This window comes from Anomalospiza imberbis, chromosome 10 (genome assembly GCF_031753505.1).
Source record: "Anomalospiza imberbis isolate Cuckoo-Finch-1a 21T00152 chromosome 10, ASM3175350v1, whole genome shotgun sequence".
NCBI classification, from domain to species: Eukaryota; Metazoa; Chordata; class Aves; order Passeriformes; family Viduidae; genus Anomalospiza; species Anomalospiza imberbis.
The window spans coordinates 8,519,103-8,537,811 of NC_089690.1; the positions used below are offsets into that span (position 1 = coordinate 8,519,103).

Below are 18,709 nucleotides of genomic sequence, written 5' to 3' on the forward strand. Positions count from 1 at the left end.
AAAGAAGGAGAATGGGAAGAGACTAAAAAGATTGGATTAATTGCTTCAGTTGTGTTGCATGAGGTGTGTTTTGGATGCTAGGATTTGCAAATTGAAGAGATTCATGGGGAAAATAAAGAGTTTTTCTCTCTCTCACATTAAAAAGTTGGTCTGAGCATGATTTGTTTCTTTTCCGTGACTTGAAGCAGGGTTTTTTGGCATTTGTTCTGTTGTGTGGATGATCATTTGCTTTCCTGACTTTGGCCTGCAACAATTAAAGAATAAAGGTTTGGTGTCCCAAAAACACACTTTAAGTGTTCCTTGTGGGCATCTTTTGAATCACAACAAATTTATTTAGAAAGATAGTGTTTTACTCTTTACTGTTAATGCACAGTTCAGTTTCTAACCTGTAAATCTTTTCATTCCCCTTTTCCTTTTTTTGGTCTGAAACATTGAGATGAACTTCCACAAGGTGCAGATTGAAATTGTTTTTCACCTGAGTGACATATAATTATCCCAGTGAAGGACTTAAAATATTATTTAGAAATTTTGTATGGTCATTACTCAGCTTCTTAGGTTACATCTTTTCTACTTAGAATTGCCAATGCTGTAGGATGTATAACATTTCTGCAGTCAAGTTCTGCATATTCCTAAATGTAATATATAACCCAGTTCAGTCAACTTCAGGTTCCAGTTTCAAAGAACAACTTAAAACCTCAAATAGCAAACAGGATTTATTATCTTCTTTCTTCCCTCTTCATTGTCAGTCACATTCCATATTCCGTTTACCAAGCAGGACAAAAAGGAAATACTTTGAAGCCTGCTGTACCTCTCCTTAGTTTCTCTATAGGCTTACCCAAACCCTTCCCCTCTTGGTGACTGTGTGAACTTTCTTTGTGGGCATACAGAGGATGAGAAATGTGCCCACATCATTATTAATGCTCAGTGCAATGTGGAATGTTGGCAGCTAGCAGGTTCGGGGTGACTTGTGATATGTGTGAGGAAATTTGTGTTTGGTTTTTATGTTTGGGAAAGGAGTTTAAAAATACAATCAGGTAGTTTGGGTACAGGTAATATGACAAAGGAGCCTTTCACCTTTTGGGTACAGACTGACACACATCTGCCTAATTATTGCCTCTGGAGGTGGGATTGCTGGTGTCAGTTCCCTGCAGGCCTGTGGCCCATCATGACTGTCCTTTTTACAGCACCTCCACTGAAGAAGCAATAATTGCAGAGATAACTCCTCACTGAACTCAGGACAGATCTATTCTCTCTCTTTCATGCCTGAGACATAGTAACACATTGTCCTGTATTTGCAGTAGTGGCTGCAAATAGTTCTTACAGCACAAGAAATGACCTGAATCCCACGGGCTCCTGCACAGAAGGTGACATCTCAACCCCACTGAAGTGAGCAAGTCTTTCACAGAATTACAGTATTACAGAATGGTTGACTTTGGAAAGGACATCTGGGGGTCACCTTGTCCAACCCCAATGCACAAGTAGGGAGGGCCACCTTGAAACAGTCGCCCAGAACCATGTCCAGGTGGCTTTTGATTATATCTAAGAGAGGAGACCCCACAACCTCTCTGGGCAACCTGAGCCCACGCTTGGTCACCCTCACAGTAAGGTGCGTTCCCTGATGTTCAGACAGAACCTTCTATTTCAGTCTGTGCTCATTGCCCCCGGTCCTGCCACAGGATACCGCTGACAAGAGTCTTGCTCCATCCCTTTGCAGTTTCTCTTTTGGTATTTATATCCATCAGGCCCTTCCAAGCCTTCTCTTCTCTGTGCTAGGTAGTCCCAGCTCTCTCAGCCTTTCCTCACAGGAGATGCTCCAGTACTTTAGTTACCTTTGTGGCCTTTTGCCACACTGTCTCCAGTAAGTGCCCGTCTTTCCTGTGTTGAGGAGCTCAGAACTGGGCACAGAAACCAGGTGTGACCTCACTAGTGCTGGATACAGGGGAGGCATCACCTCCCCAGAGCTGCTGGCAGTGCTTTGCCCAGTGCAGCTCAGGGCACTGTGCAGCATGGGAACATCATTGGCTCCGCTCGGTGCCTGCCAGGACCCACAGGTCCTTTTCTGCCAAGCTGCTTTCCAGCTAGGTGTTGCTTTCCAGCAGATTTTCCTACATGTGCTCCCCTGGTGCAGGATTTCAGATTCTAACTCAACTTTTGAGGTTCCTGCCAGCCAGTTCTGCAGCCTGCCATGGTCCCTCTCAATGACAGCATGACCCTGTGGCATACCAGTCACTTCTCCCAGTTTTGCTCATCATCCAGATCCCTGCTGGTGTCAAACAGGACTGGACCCCAGTATTGCCCCCTGTGGGGCTCTGCAGCTGACTGACATCCATCTCGACTTTGTGCCACGATCAGCACCTCCAGGTCCAGCTCTTCAGCCAGTTTTCAACCCACCTCAATCCACCTTTCACACCAGTGGTGTGAGACTTTGGCCCTGGTGAATTAGGTTGCCTGAGAGACTTGACAAGGCTTCACTGTGATGGAAGCAGAACGAGCTGGGTTTACTGCCCTTGTTATATAAAATACAGTATTGATTCTATGCTCAAAAATTGAGGCTTCACTGAATCTCAGTTCTTAATAATTCATATAAACCACAATGGAAAGGTGAGTTGATGGTTTTCTTTTTTTGCTTTCTCTCCTTTTTTTTTTGGTTGGATGGTTGGAACAACTAGTGATGATTGGAAATTTGCTGCCCCTGCTCAAACTCATTTGGAAAAAAAGCAAAGAACCACTTTCCTAGATGTCAAATTGACACCTTCCTGAGCTTAAAATTCAAGCAAATTAACCAAGCAAACAGATAAATATCATCTCTTTAAAGCTTCACATCAAAGTTAAACACTTGTGGGGATTTCTGAGGCTCTCTTTTCAGATTACTAAACCGACATTTTTTGGTAAAGCAGACAGAACTGGTCCAATTCTCTGTACCACATCAAAAGATGCATTTCTGAGCAGTCAGGCGTTGTACAGTACTGCAAAACTTAATCACCTTTTGCTTTACACTTGATTAAGTACATTACTTTTGGATCATCGAGTTCACAAGATATTGGAACATCAGGGCTGTCTCCTATATAGCCATCACCTACTCAGAACCTGCACGCGAAGGCAAGAAAATGTCTGCAGGGAAAATGTCAGAAAGTGAAAGTCACCAGTCTTGTCAAGGCAGCATATTGCTCCCTTAAATGACAGTATAATCAGCATTTAAAAATAAAGTGTGCGAAAACCCATAGAGGTCTGAGAAAAACCTCAAGACAAATTAGACTAATTGATTTGCATAGTTTTATTGGCCCCTTTCCACTACCTGGGTAAATCTTCAGCAGATGCAAATTGGCTCAGAATCATTTCAGTCCAAGTCCCCCATTGTCCCTATAACAGGAATTTCAGGCTGAAGAAAAACTGTGAAGTCTGAACAGTTTTACCAGGTTGTAATAGTAGAATATTATGTGTAAATAAATTTCTTTTTATTAAATATTAGAATCTTTAAGAGAAGGAAGGCTGACCACGTGCCCTAGTTTGCTGTGCTATTTGCAGTTGAGAAATTTCTTACTGTGAGATATAAAGTGTGCAGACATGGCATCTAATTTGGGAGCCTTTCGTCCTGGATGTCCAGCTAGAGATTCCTTTTCAGTAAGCTTTGCTGATCTCAATCTGTTAATCTTTATTTTCTTTTAACTGTAGGATGAAAATAATTATTTTCCCTTTTAATTCTGTGATCTGAAATAACACATAGAATTCTGTAAAAATGTTTGGTATCACTGGGTAGAAGGATGTATTCAAACCATTAGAGGAATCCAAGAGTCAGGAAAACCAGATGCCAGTAAAACCTTAGATAAGACTATTTCCTGGACTTATCAGAAATGTAGGAAGATTGAGAGGATTGAAATTTAGTCTTCCAGCTTTAGTATTTATTATTATTTCAGAGATATTTTTCACTGGTTAGAGTTTCTTTTAAAAAACTGTATTGCTTTTATTTTTCTTTTCCTTTGAAAGAGCATAAAAAGTTGTCAAGAATTTTGAATTTTTTACTGAAATGGAAATTAAAATTTTTGACCAGATCTCCCAGACAAAGCTAACCAAGTCTATTTCTGTTCCCTTCTCTCTTGTTCATTTTTCTCTTCTATTGTCTATGCCACTGAAATACTTGAGTGCCTTCCAGAAGTACATCAACTGACAAAACTAGCACTTGTTACATGAAAGTCTATTCTCTTTCTCTTCCCAGTGGGAAGATTATATAAGATGTTTTGTCTTAGTGAAGTTTTTGATTGATTTAAATTTTCCTCCCCATTTCCGCATTTTCCCTGCTCTGTGTTTTGATGTTGCAATCAGTAACAAGAGCAGTTTTATGAGTTGAGGGTTTTCAAGCCCCTGATTGACTTACCCCGTGTTACACTGACCTCGTATGGGAGACCCCCCCTTCCTAAATTTGTTATACTTTTTTACCCTTTTATCGAGGTCAAAGTTATTTATGTTGCCATGCAACTCTAAACAGTGGGATATTTTTGCTTCAGCCCTGCAGGGATGTCATGGTTCTCTCAGAATCATTCCTGTGCAATTTGATGGGTGTGGGAAAGCTGTGTTGGAGATGGATAGGTGGCAACTGTGAAATGAGAGATTAGCAGCTGCGGAAGGATTTGGGGGGTTTTGGCTTTATGTTCTTATGCTATAGTTTGTTCTTCCAGCTTACACACCAGGGGTGTTCCCCTGATCATTGCTTCATACCAGAACCTAGAACAAACAGAGCAGGATACCTGGGAAGAGACCGCAGAGCTGAACCGCAGGGCAAACAGTGGATGAGAAGTAGAAAGAAGGTATTTCACACTGAGCAAACAAACGCCCTGCAGTCACACTGACCTCTCCCCATCTCCATGAACAGCAAGGGAATTTCAGCTCCACGCCCTGGGAGAGCCAGTGACTGTCCTGGCATTACCCAGGTGTCCACAGAGACATGGCTCCAGTTTAAAAACGCAAATTGAAACATGCCACATTAATTCCTTGTACTTACAGGAATCTTTAAAGATATAAGTGCACAATTTGTCTGGGTGCTGTCATGTTCTATGATGCTGTTAGTCTCTTTGATGGAGAACTCCACATGATAACTCCACATGCTATCTTCCCTTGCTGAGTTAAACCCTGAAATTTAGTAGCAAGTGTTAGGGAAGCCTGCTGTGCTCTCTGGATTCCCACATGCTTAGCTGCAATGACATATTTTTGATGTGAGAAACAAAGTTCACTCTTGGCACTGTAGGTAAGTGCTCTTTCCACTGAGTTTTGTAGAAAAAACTGCACATTCATTCTTATGAATCCTTATGCTGTGGCAGTCTGAGAACATGAAATTGTTCCCTACTTATGCTGGGCTACTGTTTTGAAAGCAGTGCATGTGTTTCCATGTGGAGGCTCACTGGCAAGAGTGACAGGAGGGTCCACACTATTCCAGGTAGGGCTAGGGAATGGCAGGTGGGAGGATGGCAAACTGATATCCTTTCTCACCTTGGAGCACTCCTTCAGGGGCATGACAAACTCAGTATCCCAGTGAGATTTACATAATTCTGACAAGAAAGACAGTCTTAAAAAATTGAAGTTATTTATTTTTAGTGAAGCAGATGATGAAGTCCTATGGGGTTTTTGTTGGTTTTTTTACTGCTACATGTCCCTAAATCACCCATTTAATTCAATCTCTGCTGCATTCCAGCCACATGGCTAAAAATCTGGAAGTAAGATCAGAAACATGAGGGGGACATTTTAATTTAATAGTGTGGAGGCAATATATTAATAACACATTTGCAACAGGGGAAGTGGGTCTTTCCAAGTCAGTGCAGTTTGAAAGAATTTATATAGACATTCCTGCTTAAGGAGTTGAAATTTTGCATGTAAGACATAAAGTACGGGTGACTTTTATGACAACAAAGTAGCTACACTTACAGCTTTCCCTGCTTAATTCACACAGCCTCGGATTCACAGCAGACAGGGACCCCAGGCTGTCAAGAGCAATAAACACGAGGCTCTCTGAGCAGACACACCCGTGCCCAGGTGACCTGCTCCTTAGGGTCTCAGAGAGGGAGATATGATGTGAGCATCATGGGCTGATTAAAAACAACATCCAGTGTCACATTTCTATGCAAAGGTGCATGCCAACACTTTTTCCCGATATGTTTGTGAATTTGTTAAGTTTTGTTATGCCAGAGGAGGGAGAGCTGTAGCTTTGTTTACATTCAGCCCAGAAATTCTGAACAAAGCAGTGATGTTAAATGTTGCCAGTTAGAAATTGTACATGTAACTGGCTGGTGCAGAACACTGCTTTTGTACTCATGGATTTATGAATAAAGCAGGCAAAGTGAACTCACAGGACTGCTTTGGTGGGGCTACAAGGCTCTGTATTGGGCATCTCAGCCTTTGCCCTTGGCGTGTTCCCTCTGCTGTTCTGTGGAGCATTGTTAGTCACAGTAAATTTCTTTTTCCATTAGTTATTTCCATTCTTCTGTCTCTTGAAGGGGATCTTGGGTCTTTTCGAGTCCTCTTGTCTAACACAACTACTCTGGATCTACAGCATAATTTTCTTCCTGTCAAATGCATCTGAAATCCCTGTTTTATCTGTCACTGTAGCTCAGTATGTTAATATTATGATGAACTCCATATGATGACTTCCTCTGCCATTGGTTCTACTCCCTAAGCAAAGCTGTACTTCATCATTTCTCCAAGTGGTTCCCCATTCACAAGAACATCAAGCTCAATTTTCTCCTTGCATCTGCAAGGCCCTGGCCAAGACCAGATCTTCTTGCTCAACTTTCACCAGGATCTCACCTTGTCCATGCTGCCATCACCATCTCTTTGAGCCATTCAGCCTTGTCACCGACAGATGTGTCTCTTGCACTCTCTTCAGAAAGAATCCCACTTCTGAGCTTGTCCTTGAGGCCATCACCTCTCTGAGTTCTCACAGGGCCTGAAGAGCTTCCCCCTGTCACATTATCTGCAGTAAAGTGTTACATGACTTTTAAACCCATTTTTGTTATATGGGTTGCTGCACTTACACTGAAAAAAATTAGAACTTCTCAAGGCAAAATGTTTGAAAACCACCTGAAATTGTGAATTTATCTACCACATTTCTGTTTTGATAGGTATCTTCTTAATCTGCCTTTAAGAGCACACATGGCAATGCCACTCTAGGGACAGTCTTATCTTCTTCACTTACCAAAAGCAGTTTGGTATGAAACATTCCTTTGAAAACAGTCTTATCTGGCCCCTCCCTAACTCTTGCCTTCATTTTGCAATATGTGAGGAACAAAGAAACCATCCTGTAGTTCATACACAAGTCTTGCAAATAAGACTGTCCTTGGGGTGGCTGGATGAAAGGCTTTCACTGACAAAAGGGAACACATAATATTTACTTGTTGTAGAAGAGGAAGTGAGGTCTTGTTCATACATTTTGAAACCTTTGAGTTCTTAAGAGAAAGGTTGGTAATACTGGGGTCAAACGTTATTTGTCTTGTGTAACTCACCTGTAGCTCAACTGCAGTTTTAAGTGTGCATTAATATGGGAGCATAAGGCTTGGCTAGGATTGTGGTGTTGCAACTCCCAGGTACTTTCTGAAAGGAAACAAGATCTTTTGCAAACTTTGAACCAATAAAAATATAGTAGTTGGCATTTGTATTAAGTTTCTTGACAATTTGTTTGCTTCATTTGTGTGAAGCTTCCGTCTAATGACGCAAGTTAAAGATTCAGGTTTTGAAACAACTGCTGGGTATTGGTTAGAAACCTTACAATCTAAAATCTCACTGAGAAGATATTTCCAGAAACAGTAATTTTCTGAGTACAGCTGAAGATATTAAAGATGATTGTGTAACGTTATGTGTGTATCATAGGAACAGGTAAAGACAGGCACTAAAAGGGGATTTTTTTCTTGAAATTCCCACCTATTGTCAGTGTTCATCTCTTTCTTGGCTTTTGATACAGCCCTTCAAGCTTTTGAGAGTCAGATACTTGGGGCAGGCTCATGGAAATGCCAGGACAGATGGACAGATGCGCTACATGTGCTTTGGAGAGCTAAAGCACTGTTGCAAAGAGTTGCTGGAGACTATTTGTGCACAGAGAAACAAATAACTCATATTCCCAGCTCTGTAATCAAAAGTCATTCTTGGCTGGGGGAGATCCCTGCAACAACATTCTTGTCTCCCCTTGAGAGAAGGAAGCAAATGATTATTCTGTTACCCTTCATTATCATTCAGTGTGGTATAAACTGCCCAGGACTTGAACTCTCAAGTGCCCAGGAGGGCCAGTACATGAATATACCTTGTGTCAGCAGAGGCCATTTCAAATAATACAGATGATGACAGATTGATGTTGGTAGCTCATTAGGCAAAGCACTGACCGAGACATCAAATTCCTTTCAGCGAGAATAGGGCTGGAGTGTTTGCTGTTGTGCATTAAAGGAGAGACACATTTTTCTTCTTTGATTTCTCTTGCTTCCTGCTTCCCATGTTTGCATCAGACAGTGCCAGCTATCAGATCTGTCATCATGTTTGACTTTCCTAATGTGAACAGCTGTGCCAGAAGAATCAAGGTGTAAAGCTAAACCCAATCTGCAGATATAGTATACATAATATATTTCAACAAAAGACCTGTGTTCACAAGCCTCCTGTGGCACACAGATTTTAATATAACACTCGGCTTCTAGCTTGTCCAGACCAACATACAATCTTCCCACCCGTGCCTGAACAGATAGAGAACAGATTTCTGAAACAGTGTAAGGTGTATTCAGATTGCTGTCTCCTTGGTGTACTAACTCCTGTTCTTGTGGATTATGCTTTCACACTTTTGGGGCAGGCCTTAACCCTCATGGTTAAGCTGGTAGCCTTCTGCCTCTTCCTGAAGAAGATGGGGAGAAGTTTCCCAAGCAGTAAACACTGCCATAGTTCTCTACCTACATGTCACAGTCCAACAGAGGAAGCCAGGTGACTTCTGCTGCCATCATATCCCCCAGTGACCTGTCTGTGGAGGAAGTCAGAGTGCAGTGCACAATGTGCTGCAGAGAGGAGAGGTAGGTCCAGGATTCACTGAGGGAAAGAATCTCCGGTCCATATTTGGTGCTTGGGCCCAGACAGGATAAAATACTTCTTAGTCTGGGGGCTAAGTAAAGGCAAACACACCTGAGGCTAGCTGGTTACTGCTGTGTCATTGTTAGGAAAGAGGAGTCCACAGCTGCTGAGAGGAACCAGAGATGAGATGGACACCAGAGTAAGAAACCAAAGCAAGGAGAGGAGGAGGGGAGAATTCAGCAATTGAAAAGCCCCCAGAGTGAGGATGGGTGCTGACACACGCGAGGCTCTGTTGGCAGCTCATCAGCCACTGCTGATACCAGGCGGCAGATCCAGCACCCCTGCACAGCATTCTCTGCAGCCACACGGTTCTGGGGCTTTGTGTGCACTCAGTGATCTTACAGTTCACAGGGTACTTCATCCCCGCAGTGCTTTTCATATCCAAAATGATTTTACAAACTGTATTCCTCAGAGGTAGGAAGAGACAAACATTGCATTTATACAAAAGACAGTATTGGAATAAACATCACTACCAGTCTAGTGTGGCAAATGTCACAGAGGGATCTGATTGCCATGGTACAAAAATGATGTTTTAAAGTGAATGTGTGTTTTTTCCCTGTTTATTGTAGTCTGCTCTGCTCCTAGGTCCTTGTCTTTCAGGTGTGGTCTAAGGTCTATCCATAGAGTAAATTGCAAGAGTTGTGAAGAACAGCTTTAAGTAGAACCAGCTTTAAATAATGTCAATGAGAAATGACATTATGGGGCAGAAGCCTGTCAGACATTTCCCACAACTCAGTGTAGGGCTAGACTGACATGAAAAGATTAGCGTCAACATTATGTCTAATGTTACTAGTCTGATGATTTACATACCTTTTATTGATTTTGTTTGAATTGAGTTTGTAAGTGTTGCTTTGGTCTTAATCTATATAACCAGTGCCCAAATGCACTGTTTTCCTAGTAATTCTTGCAGTACAGAGAGCTACATGCAATGACAGTAACTGTGCTTGGCAGTCTACCATCTGGGTTCATGCTAATAAAATAATCATCTGCATAATTTTGGAAGTCATTGCAGATACTGGGGGGGAAATTTATTGGGTTTGAGATGAAAATTGCAGGCAGCCTGGTAGAATAATAATGATACAAATAATTTCCCCTAAAATCCTGGAATAGTCTCTGTTGGGATTTGTTTTACATGCATCATGAAGCTGCCTATGCTAACTTTGCTTTGATATGAAAGGTAAATAGAGGATGAATGATTAAATAATTTTTATTCAGTTTTGTTGAAAAGAAAATTTAAGTCAGTAGGAAATAGACAATTTCTATGCTGTATTATGACAGTAATGAGGGAGGAAAACCCTTTTTCCTTGCATCTCTAAGTAATAAACTAATAGGGATTACAGATCTTGGTCACAGTTGGGTCCCACTGCTAGGAACAATATGTGTTTGTCAGTAAAAGACAGTTTGCTCTGTAAGAAATATATGCCCTTTGCTTCTTCTGCATTCTGAAATCAACTGTACCTCACCCCAAAGATGCCCCCTAATAAATCCAGAAAAAGTAATAATTCCATAAGAAGTGTTTCTCTGTGAGAAGAAACACGTGGTTCCAACAGATTAGCACTGTATTCAGGAGTAAATTCCCCTATTCCAGTCCAAAGGCCCTTTCTGCAGTTGGAGCTGAACACAAAATATCTTATTTGGGGGCAGGAATAATTTCTGAAATAGCCATTTCCATCTCCAGTTCCCACTCTGTCCCCTTCCAGTTTATATTTACCGGAGACACTGGAGGAGGTGCAACAGTGCCCGTGGAAAAAAGACAGGAGCGATGAGCCAGACTGGATGGTATCTTGGGTAGAGCAGGCAGGTGGAGTGGAGAGCTTTGGATATTTATGACCTTGGATGCCACAAATTGAAACGTCTCAGCAACTAAAGCCTGTGAAAGGAATTGTGGGAGGGAATAATAGGAAAGCCCACTAAATTCCACTGAAACTAATCAGGTTAGAAGAGCCAGCATGTAAAGTTTTGTAGATATTTAAAAAAAAACTTTACAGGCCTGTCCTTTCAGACTAGGGACAATGTGGGATACTTAACACTGAAGTTTGTACTCAGGCTTTTGAATGATTGATATTCAAAAGGAAAACTTGAGCTGGGGAACCAGTTTAGCCAACTTTGAATGGACTACAGAATGGAAAGTATACCAAGAGCAAAAGAGACAGCAAGCGGGTGTTAAACAGACTTGCAGAGTACTCTGGGAAGCTTATGGAAGAAGACAGGAAGAGATGAACAGGCTTTCTTAGAGCAGAAGTTCAAGTTTGCTGTGTTACAAAGGTCAAAGCAACTGATTCTGAAATAAGACCGAGTTTTTGAAGATAAGCTATTGGGGCAGAAGAACCCAAGCCTACAAATAAAAAATGCTTCAGAGTAGCTAGAAACTAGAGAAGGTGCTGTGCATGAGCTTAAGAACGTTTTACTTGCTGCCAAACTCTCTTAATGCTTAAAATTTTCGGTGTTCAGAAAGCTGTGGAAAACAAGCACAAGTGGCATGTCCCACAGAGGCATATTCTGGATGCAGGGGTTTGTACCTTCAGCAAGATGGTGAACGTGCTGGCAGAAAATTAAAGAGCTGGTGCTACTAACAGGTTTTAATTACGATGCTCAGGGACTGCCCCTGCCAACTGTTTTCAGGCACGGCTCCGTGCCTGCAGTCCAAACGCCAGGATCCATGCCTAATGCCTCCCAACGGCAGCAATCTCGGGGCAATCTGGCAGATGTCCATCAGAGGTACTCAACCACACCTGTGGCACCGTGACAGGTCGGGGAAGGGGGCAGGCGTGGAGCGTGGAGCAGGCTGAATTCCCACGTCTGTCCCAGTGGCACTGGCACGGGTTGATGTTACGGGTGCGCTGATGTAGGCGCTAACTGTCCCAGAAAGGGGAGGTGCCATTCCCTGCTCCTGGCCACTGGCTCTCACCCTCCTCTGGCATTGCTCCTTCATTCACCCAGCCATGCAGTGCAGTGGTGCAGGGAGTTCTGCCATCTGAAGACGAATCATTCATTGTGGTGAGGTTGGTTCTTTGGCAGATTAACTCCAGGAGCTGGGTTAACACAGATCCTGTGAGTGGCTGCGCAGGAAACAACAGCCGGCAGAGGAGAACCTGGATAATCTAACCAGTCGAGTCACCGAATCGTAAAAATTTTTGGAAGGAATCTCTGGAGATCATTTGGGCGAAGTGCCGACTCAAAGCAAGACTATCACTGGCATTACAGCGGCGGTTGGAGGCACCAGCTGTTTCAGCTTCAGTTTCTGTGCATATGAAACAGAGGTGGCACCACACTGGGGAAGCTGAATACCTGTTTGGTGAAGCAACTGGAGATCAACAGGCAACAAGCACTGCCTTAGCTTGAAGGACGTACAAGACTACTCAAAGCTGCTGGCAGTCAAGGATAAGAATTCTGTTTTTCCTGGCCTTCGTATGAGGCGTGTGGATTCATGTTTTAGGCACAAGAATGCTGAATTTGTTCAAATAGAATATTTCTAAGCACAGCTTGTAGAAAAAAATACAACCATATTGGTACATAGGCCATTGAAGAGGGGATGATACAGCCCTAAATATTCATCTGTTTCCCAGTAGATTTAAAACCAGTGACTGCCTGGAAGCTGCTCCTGATGTGATACTGGCTGTCATATTTGTTTACCTAAATTGAATTATATCAGAATAAAGAGACCTTCTTTGCTCCTTTATAGTAGCTTCCATGTTTCAGACTGGATCAGGTATAAACATTTCCTTCAAAGAAAATATTTACTTTTCATCAGAAGTTTACATAACATGTTCTCCAAAGGAACAAATACTGTATTTCAGCATAGTTTGAAACATGGGAGATGGAAAATAAGTTAATGAACAACATTTAAGTCAACACCAAACCACTTTCTTTCTCTAGTAAATACCCAGACCATCACATTATGATGCAATAAGGAGAAGTTCACGGTCAGTCTCTTTTAACTCACTCTTTATTATATTTTTGGGACCTCATGCAAAAATTCGACACTGGCCTTGAAAGAGTTAACTGCGGGCAGGGATAAATAATGCATATATATACTTTAAGGTGAGCCTGATCTTACTGGAGAAGTCTGAGGGAGAACTATATAAAAATATTATAAATAAATGAGAATGAGTGGAGAAAGCCTTAGAATCCTCTCTAGCGGAAGGAAGCACCTGGTGATAGGTCCTGTGGGATTCTTTCTCAAAAAATTACTGCCTGGCTGGCAAGAGAGAGGGGAGAAGGAGTAATACCAAAAGTTTGTGACCTCAGCCTGTGGCAGGGGTCTTGCCTGCAAGTCCTGTGCTGGAGAAGAAACAGAGCTTGGTTTCCTTTCTGGGAAGGGGGATCTCCCCAGAACAAGCCCACGCTGTTTGGGCTCAGTACTGGAGACTGCTGGCCTGTGTGAGGATGCTTCAGCAGCTGAGCAGACCCAAGGCTGGGTATGAGTTCAATAGAGTGAGTCTTGGAAAGAGCCACCTCTTTGCAGACATGCATGAGTCGTTTGTGGTTCATCCAAGAGACAGTCCCAGTCCATTTAAGCCTGATGACAATGGTACGTAAACCTTCTGCATATTTTCATTTTATGATGATCTGTAGCCTTGTTCCAAACATAACAGGAATTAGCAACAAACTGCTTACCACTTCCCTAAAAAGCCATTGGCAGAGATGGAAGAGAGAAAATGTCACAGCAAAATCTGTATTTGCCCAGCAAAATCTGTACACTTTTATGGAGGGAAGTGGGCACAAGGACAAGGCACTTCTTGTTCTAGAACCCTTTCAGACTGGGCACGAGAAATGAGCAAGTGGAACCTCAGGCTTGTGATTGGAGAGCAGCAAATAAAAAATGCCCTGTATTTCCAAGCAGTAACAACAGGATTGCTCGACTTGTAACTGTATCATGTAAGACTTATGAATAGACTTTGGAGGGAAGAATAATAGGAGAGGAAGGATAGAAGGGACAGAGAGAGGAAAGTGGAATAAAATGTAGCAAGCTTTTAATAATGTTGGGTCATGTCACACTACTATTTTTAAGATAATCAATTTTCATAGTCAGGAAAAATGTGCTGGATCTCCTAGGCCTTTACTATCTAATAGCAGCTATATGGGGAATTACCAAAGATGTTACTTACATGTTACAATTCTGCTGGCTAAAGAGGAGACACAAAAATATATACTATAAATAGGAAACACTTCAGCTTGGAGGAAAACTGATAGGGATGTTTCCCAGATATCTTAGGTCAGTCTTAAAACACATCCTGCTTTACAATATCGGTTCATGTCCTCAGCACACAGGTAGGGACACTTATGCAAATTGCTGGCAGCATTTGGAGGATACCATTAGCAAAGGAGGATCAGGATATGCTACACAAAAGGCCAGGTGACCTCGAGAAGCAGAATAATAGAAATGGAATGAAACGTAACAAAGGAAAGAAGAGAAAAGCAGAGCCACATAGCTGGGAACGCTGTGCTGTAAACTCTTCAACAGTATAAAAGAGAGGACAGGGAAGTGTGGGCATTTCGCCTGGTTTCAAGATGATTGGACTGTTAGCATGTAGCATCTGGAAAAGAATTTCAATGTCCGATGGTGAGGAGCAGCAGGACAGGGAGGTGTGAATGCCTTTGCCCAGGGAACTGGTAGAACATCTGCAGTGCCATACCCCTGTCTGGCACCCAGCTCAGGAACAGCCTTCTGTGGAGATGGGTGTAGGAAAAGGTTTCTAAGGTGAGCAGAGTCCCTTACACAGCAGCAGACTAGGGAAGAGTAGCTCTTTTATTCTTGGAAATTCAAGACTAAGGGGAGGTAAGGGCAAATAAGGCCTTTTTTTTTTTTTTTAACAGTACAGTCTGTCAGTCATTATCAGTCAGTAAACACTGGACAGATTAAACAGTCTGTCTGTCTGAAACAGAGAGGTTCACCCAAGCTTCCACTTGCTACTGTGCTCCCCCTTACTGCATTGTGCAGTGATCGGGAAGCCCCAGGCACGTGCCAGTGCCTGCAGACCCAGCAATGGCCATCTCAAAAATAAAGGAGAAATTGCAGAGGTGAGGAATGGTAATGTGGAGATAATTCCATCTCCCTTGTGTGGGAGGTCGGTGTGCACTGACTGCAGAACTATTAGACATTTGTCTACGTAGCCTTTAAAAAGAAGGGTTGGAGGATGCTGATAACATAGCTAAATCTTGAGATTTAGTGCAAAGGCTTGTTTGAGATCTGCCATCACAGGTGGATAAAGCAAATGGATTTAAACTCATGTGAATGTGGATGCAGCCTCTCCGGCAAGGCAGTGTCACTTAGGAGTGCCAGTGAGGACACATATTTAAGTCAAATGGCTTGGGGTTGGAGGGGGAAGCTGGGTTGTAGTCCCCATTATGCAGACCTGCATTATGGAGTGACTCTGCCCGGGCCGCTGAGGTTTTACCAGCTGGCTGCCAGCCCAGTTTGGTTCACTTGACCAACTGTCCTTTCACCTTTGCTCACAAACAGCAGCAGATAAAAGTTGGCCTTGTCTGTGCTCTTCTGGGTGACTTAATCCCCAGCACAGGCTTACTTATCAGACCTCTGTACACAAGGCAGAGTTAATTGGCTCTGATCCACCCGAGTAGAAGTCCCTGGAGCTATGCTGATTTTTACCAGAATGTGCTCTGACTTAGCCATTTGATTTCCTTATGTAAAAGAGCCAGTTGGATTTTTCGGTGAGCTTAAATTAGTGATAAAAGATAAATCTTCCGCATTTCATGAGTTGGAAATATATTTATTGTGTGACTGCTTGCTGGGGAGGTGAGAAAATTGTTCCCAAGCCATGGGGATGTATTTATTCCACCTCCCCTGCTCTCTAACACCAGACTGTGTTTTGGCTGCAGCAATGTGTATCCACCTGTGAGTTCCTGAGTGTTGATGTCACAACCCCTGCCTAAGTGGCCTCTGTTTTTATTCCTCTTGCCTTACAAGACAAATAAAGGCTCTCCAAGGATGAATAAGCAGGAGCTCGGGGAGCGGGGAGGCGGCGGCGGCGGCGGCTGCAGTGCGCGCCGGCAGCAGCAGGGGGCGCTGCTGCCCCTCCGTGCCGCCGCCTTCCCGCGGGCCGCGGGCTCGGGCCCCGCTGCGCTGCAATCCCCGCGGCCAAAGGCGGGCCGGCCGCGCCTCCTCCGCCCCAGCGCGACTGCCGCAGCCCCGTCACGGCCCTCTGTCAGTCCGCCGGGCTCTGCTGAGTTCTCAGCTCTGAAACGACCACAGAGGAGAGTGGCAGGCAGCAGGGCGGTTGTTATGAGACTCTGTGAATTTTAAATCCGTTTTCAGGCGTTCATAAAAAATTCTCTCTGGCCTATCCTAGGGAAGCACTCTGAAAATTATTGCAAAGATGTGAAAGGCCAAGGTGCAAAACTTGAGATCAGCAGCATCGATTTTTACTCCTTATTTTAACCTTTTTTTTTACCCTACTGAAGTCTCTGTTCCTTATCTTAATTATCTCTGAAGGAAATCCTATTCTTTCCTCCCTTTCTATATAAGAGCCTGCAAATGTCATTAAGTCACATTGTTTCATTGCACTGGGGAGCCCAGGGAGCGTTTCTATCATCCTTATGCATGTGATTAACACAGATTTTTGTAATGGGAAGCAGTTCACCTGGACCGGTTTCCATGGTGCTGCTAAGCTGGAAGCATGGGATCTGGCACTCATTTGCTAAAAGCTGATGAGAAGTTGAAAGAAAATTTTCCCTTTGACCTTTCTTGGCAGAGGTCACTAGTGCTAATCAATATCCTTATTGGATTTCAAGCATTCAGGGACTCTTCTTAGCCATACCCCCTGAAATTGCCATGAGGACTGATTACAGGGAGACAATCAGATTTGCAATATGGCAATTCCTTTCAGCAACCACGGAAAGGTCAATCAAATTCTTGTGAACCATTATGAACCACTGGACTCCTCTTCTTCTTTAGTGATAAGGTGAGCAATGTTTTGGTTTGAAGGCAGTATTGCTGCCAGCTTGTACAGTTCATGTACAGCATAAATAGAGAGAGATGAAGACCTTAAAGAGCAGGTTTAATTTCGACCAGGAATGGTTTGACTAAGACTGTCCCTGCCTTTCAGGAAGGGCTTTATGTCAGATTCATTCTTTCATCCTGTTTTATAAGTTTTAAAGTAACCTTCCACTATTCATTGAAATGTCTGGGAAATTAAAAATCCACTTCTCTCTACTGTGGCAGTGATGGCAACAGAAGGCACATTTTGTTTACCTGTTTACCACCATTTACAGCTGTCTAATACAGCTTGGCACGGTGAATGGGTGCACAGCTTACGTGCACAATAACTGGCAAAGACGTAGTAAAAGTCCATGTGCCAGTGCCTGGTGACTGACATTTTCATCATATTTTTGTATTGCCCTTGTTCAGCATTAGTTCCTAATCAATACTTACATCCAGGTACCACTTACTAAAAACATTAACAATTCAAATCAAAGCTAACAATCAATCCAGGTCCCTGGAGGTGTCGTCTGACCAAAAGCACTGATATCAGTGCAAGGATCCTTATCCATTTTAGTGGATGAACAGAGTCAGGGTCTTTCTTCTCTCATGCACAGCCTCACCTTTACACTCACAGCACGTCTGTGCATACACAGAGCTACAGAAGACAGATCCCTGAAACCTGTGCAAAAACATTTTTGAGGTTAGGGCTCGTCTTCAAGGAGTTTTGCTTCATCCTAGAACAGTCAAAATTAATAAACTTTTTGTGCAAGCACATACACCAGGTTTCACTTTAGAAGTATTGGTCAAACACAAATGCACTTCATTAGGAATTTAGGGGATTTTTTTTCCCAGATAGATGTGAAATAAATAATGTGAATATTCTCACTTCTAGACAGGCAAAGCATATTTAAGAAATGGTTAAAAATACCCGTGAGAGAGCTAGCAATCAACACTCTTTTTACTAGTTTTGTTTTGTATTCTTTTCTGACTAGTATGTTCATGACCAGCTGTTTTTAGAGCTAGTAAAAATTCTCAAGCTCACATTAGGAAGGTTTTCAGTTACATGATCTGTAGCTACAGTTGTTAGAATACTTGGCATGGCCTTAAAAAATGAGAAAATTGTTTTTGTTGAGTAAAGCACCAAAGCTCTGAAATAATATTTCACTGGACTTACAGAAAATGCGTTTGAACTTTGCTTTTAACGCCCAAGTGACAGGCAGTTTGGTAGGCAGGGAGTTTCCAAATGTGACTTAAAGCAATGTCCATTTAATCTGTGTGAACATTAGAAATTTCTCTGCATTTATGAGGGAAGAACTTGTACCAAATCAACCTTGACCAATATTTCTTTGTCCACACTATTGTGCTATCTCATCTCACCCAGGGCTGCCTCAGCAGTGATGGTGGAGTGCTGCAGCAAGGGCATCTCTTGTCTTTAACTCCACTGCCCAAGTGGAGTTAAATCCTAGCAAGTTTTCCTCTTAACTGTGCACAGCCTAATAATGTTTCTTGTTTTCTGGGCAGAAAATACTTATCTTGTCTCCCATCAGTCTCTGCCTGGCAGCTTGTACAAACCTCTATTACAGAAGCAAGCACAGTAAGAAGCATATTTGGACTACACTGATAGAGAAACTGGGGCTTATAATGGTGCAGTGGTTTGTTGCTCTCTCAGATTACTTCAGACTC

The 18,709-nt window shown here is 42.8% G+C and overlaps 2 long non-coding RNA genes across 3 annotated transcripts in view; one reads left to right on the plus strand and one right to left on the minus strand.

Moving 5' to 3' along the window:
• Positions 1-18,709, plus strand: part of LOC137479821 (uncharacterized) — a 131,851-nt gene that overhangs the window by 72,490 nt on the left and 40,652 nt on the right. The window lies entirely within an intron of this gene.
• Positions 1,744-8,961, minus strand: LOC137479813 (uncharacterized). Of its 2 annotated transcripts, none has more exons than XR_011002539.1 (3): positions 6,793-8,961; positions 4,997-5,124; positions 1,744-2,471 (listed from the first exon to the last, which is right to left on the minus strand). It is a non-coding gene; the product is annotated as an uncharacterized lncRNA (long non-coding RNA). The 2 variants fall into 2 exon arrangements; XR_011002538.1 differs by lacking the exon at positions 1,744-2,471 and having other exon boundaries at positions 2,496-5,124; positions 6,793-7,575; positions 8,773-8,961.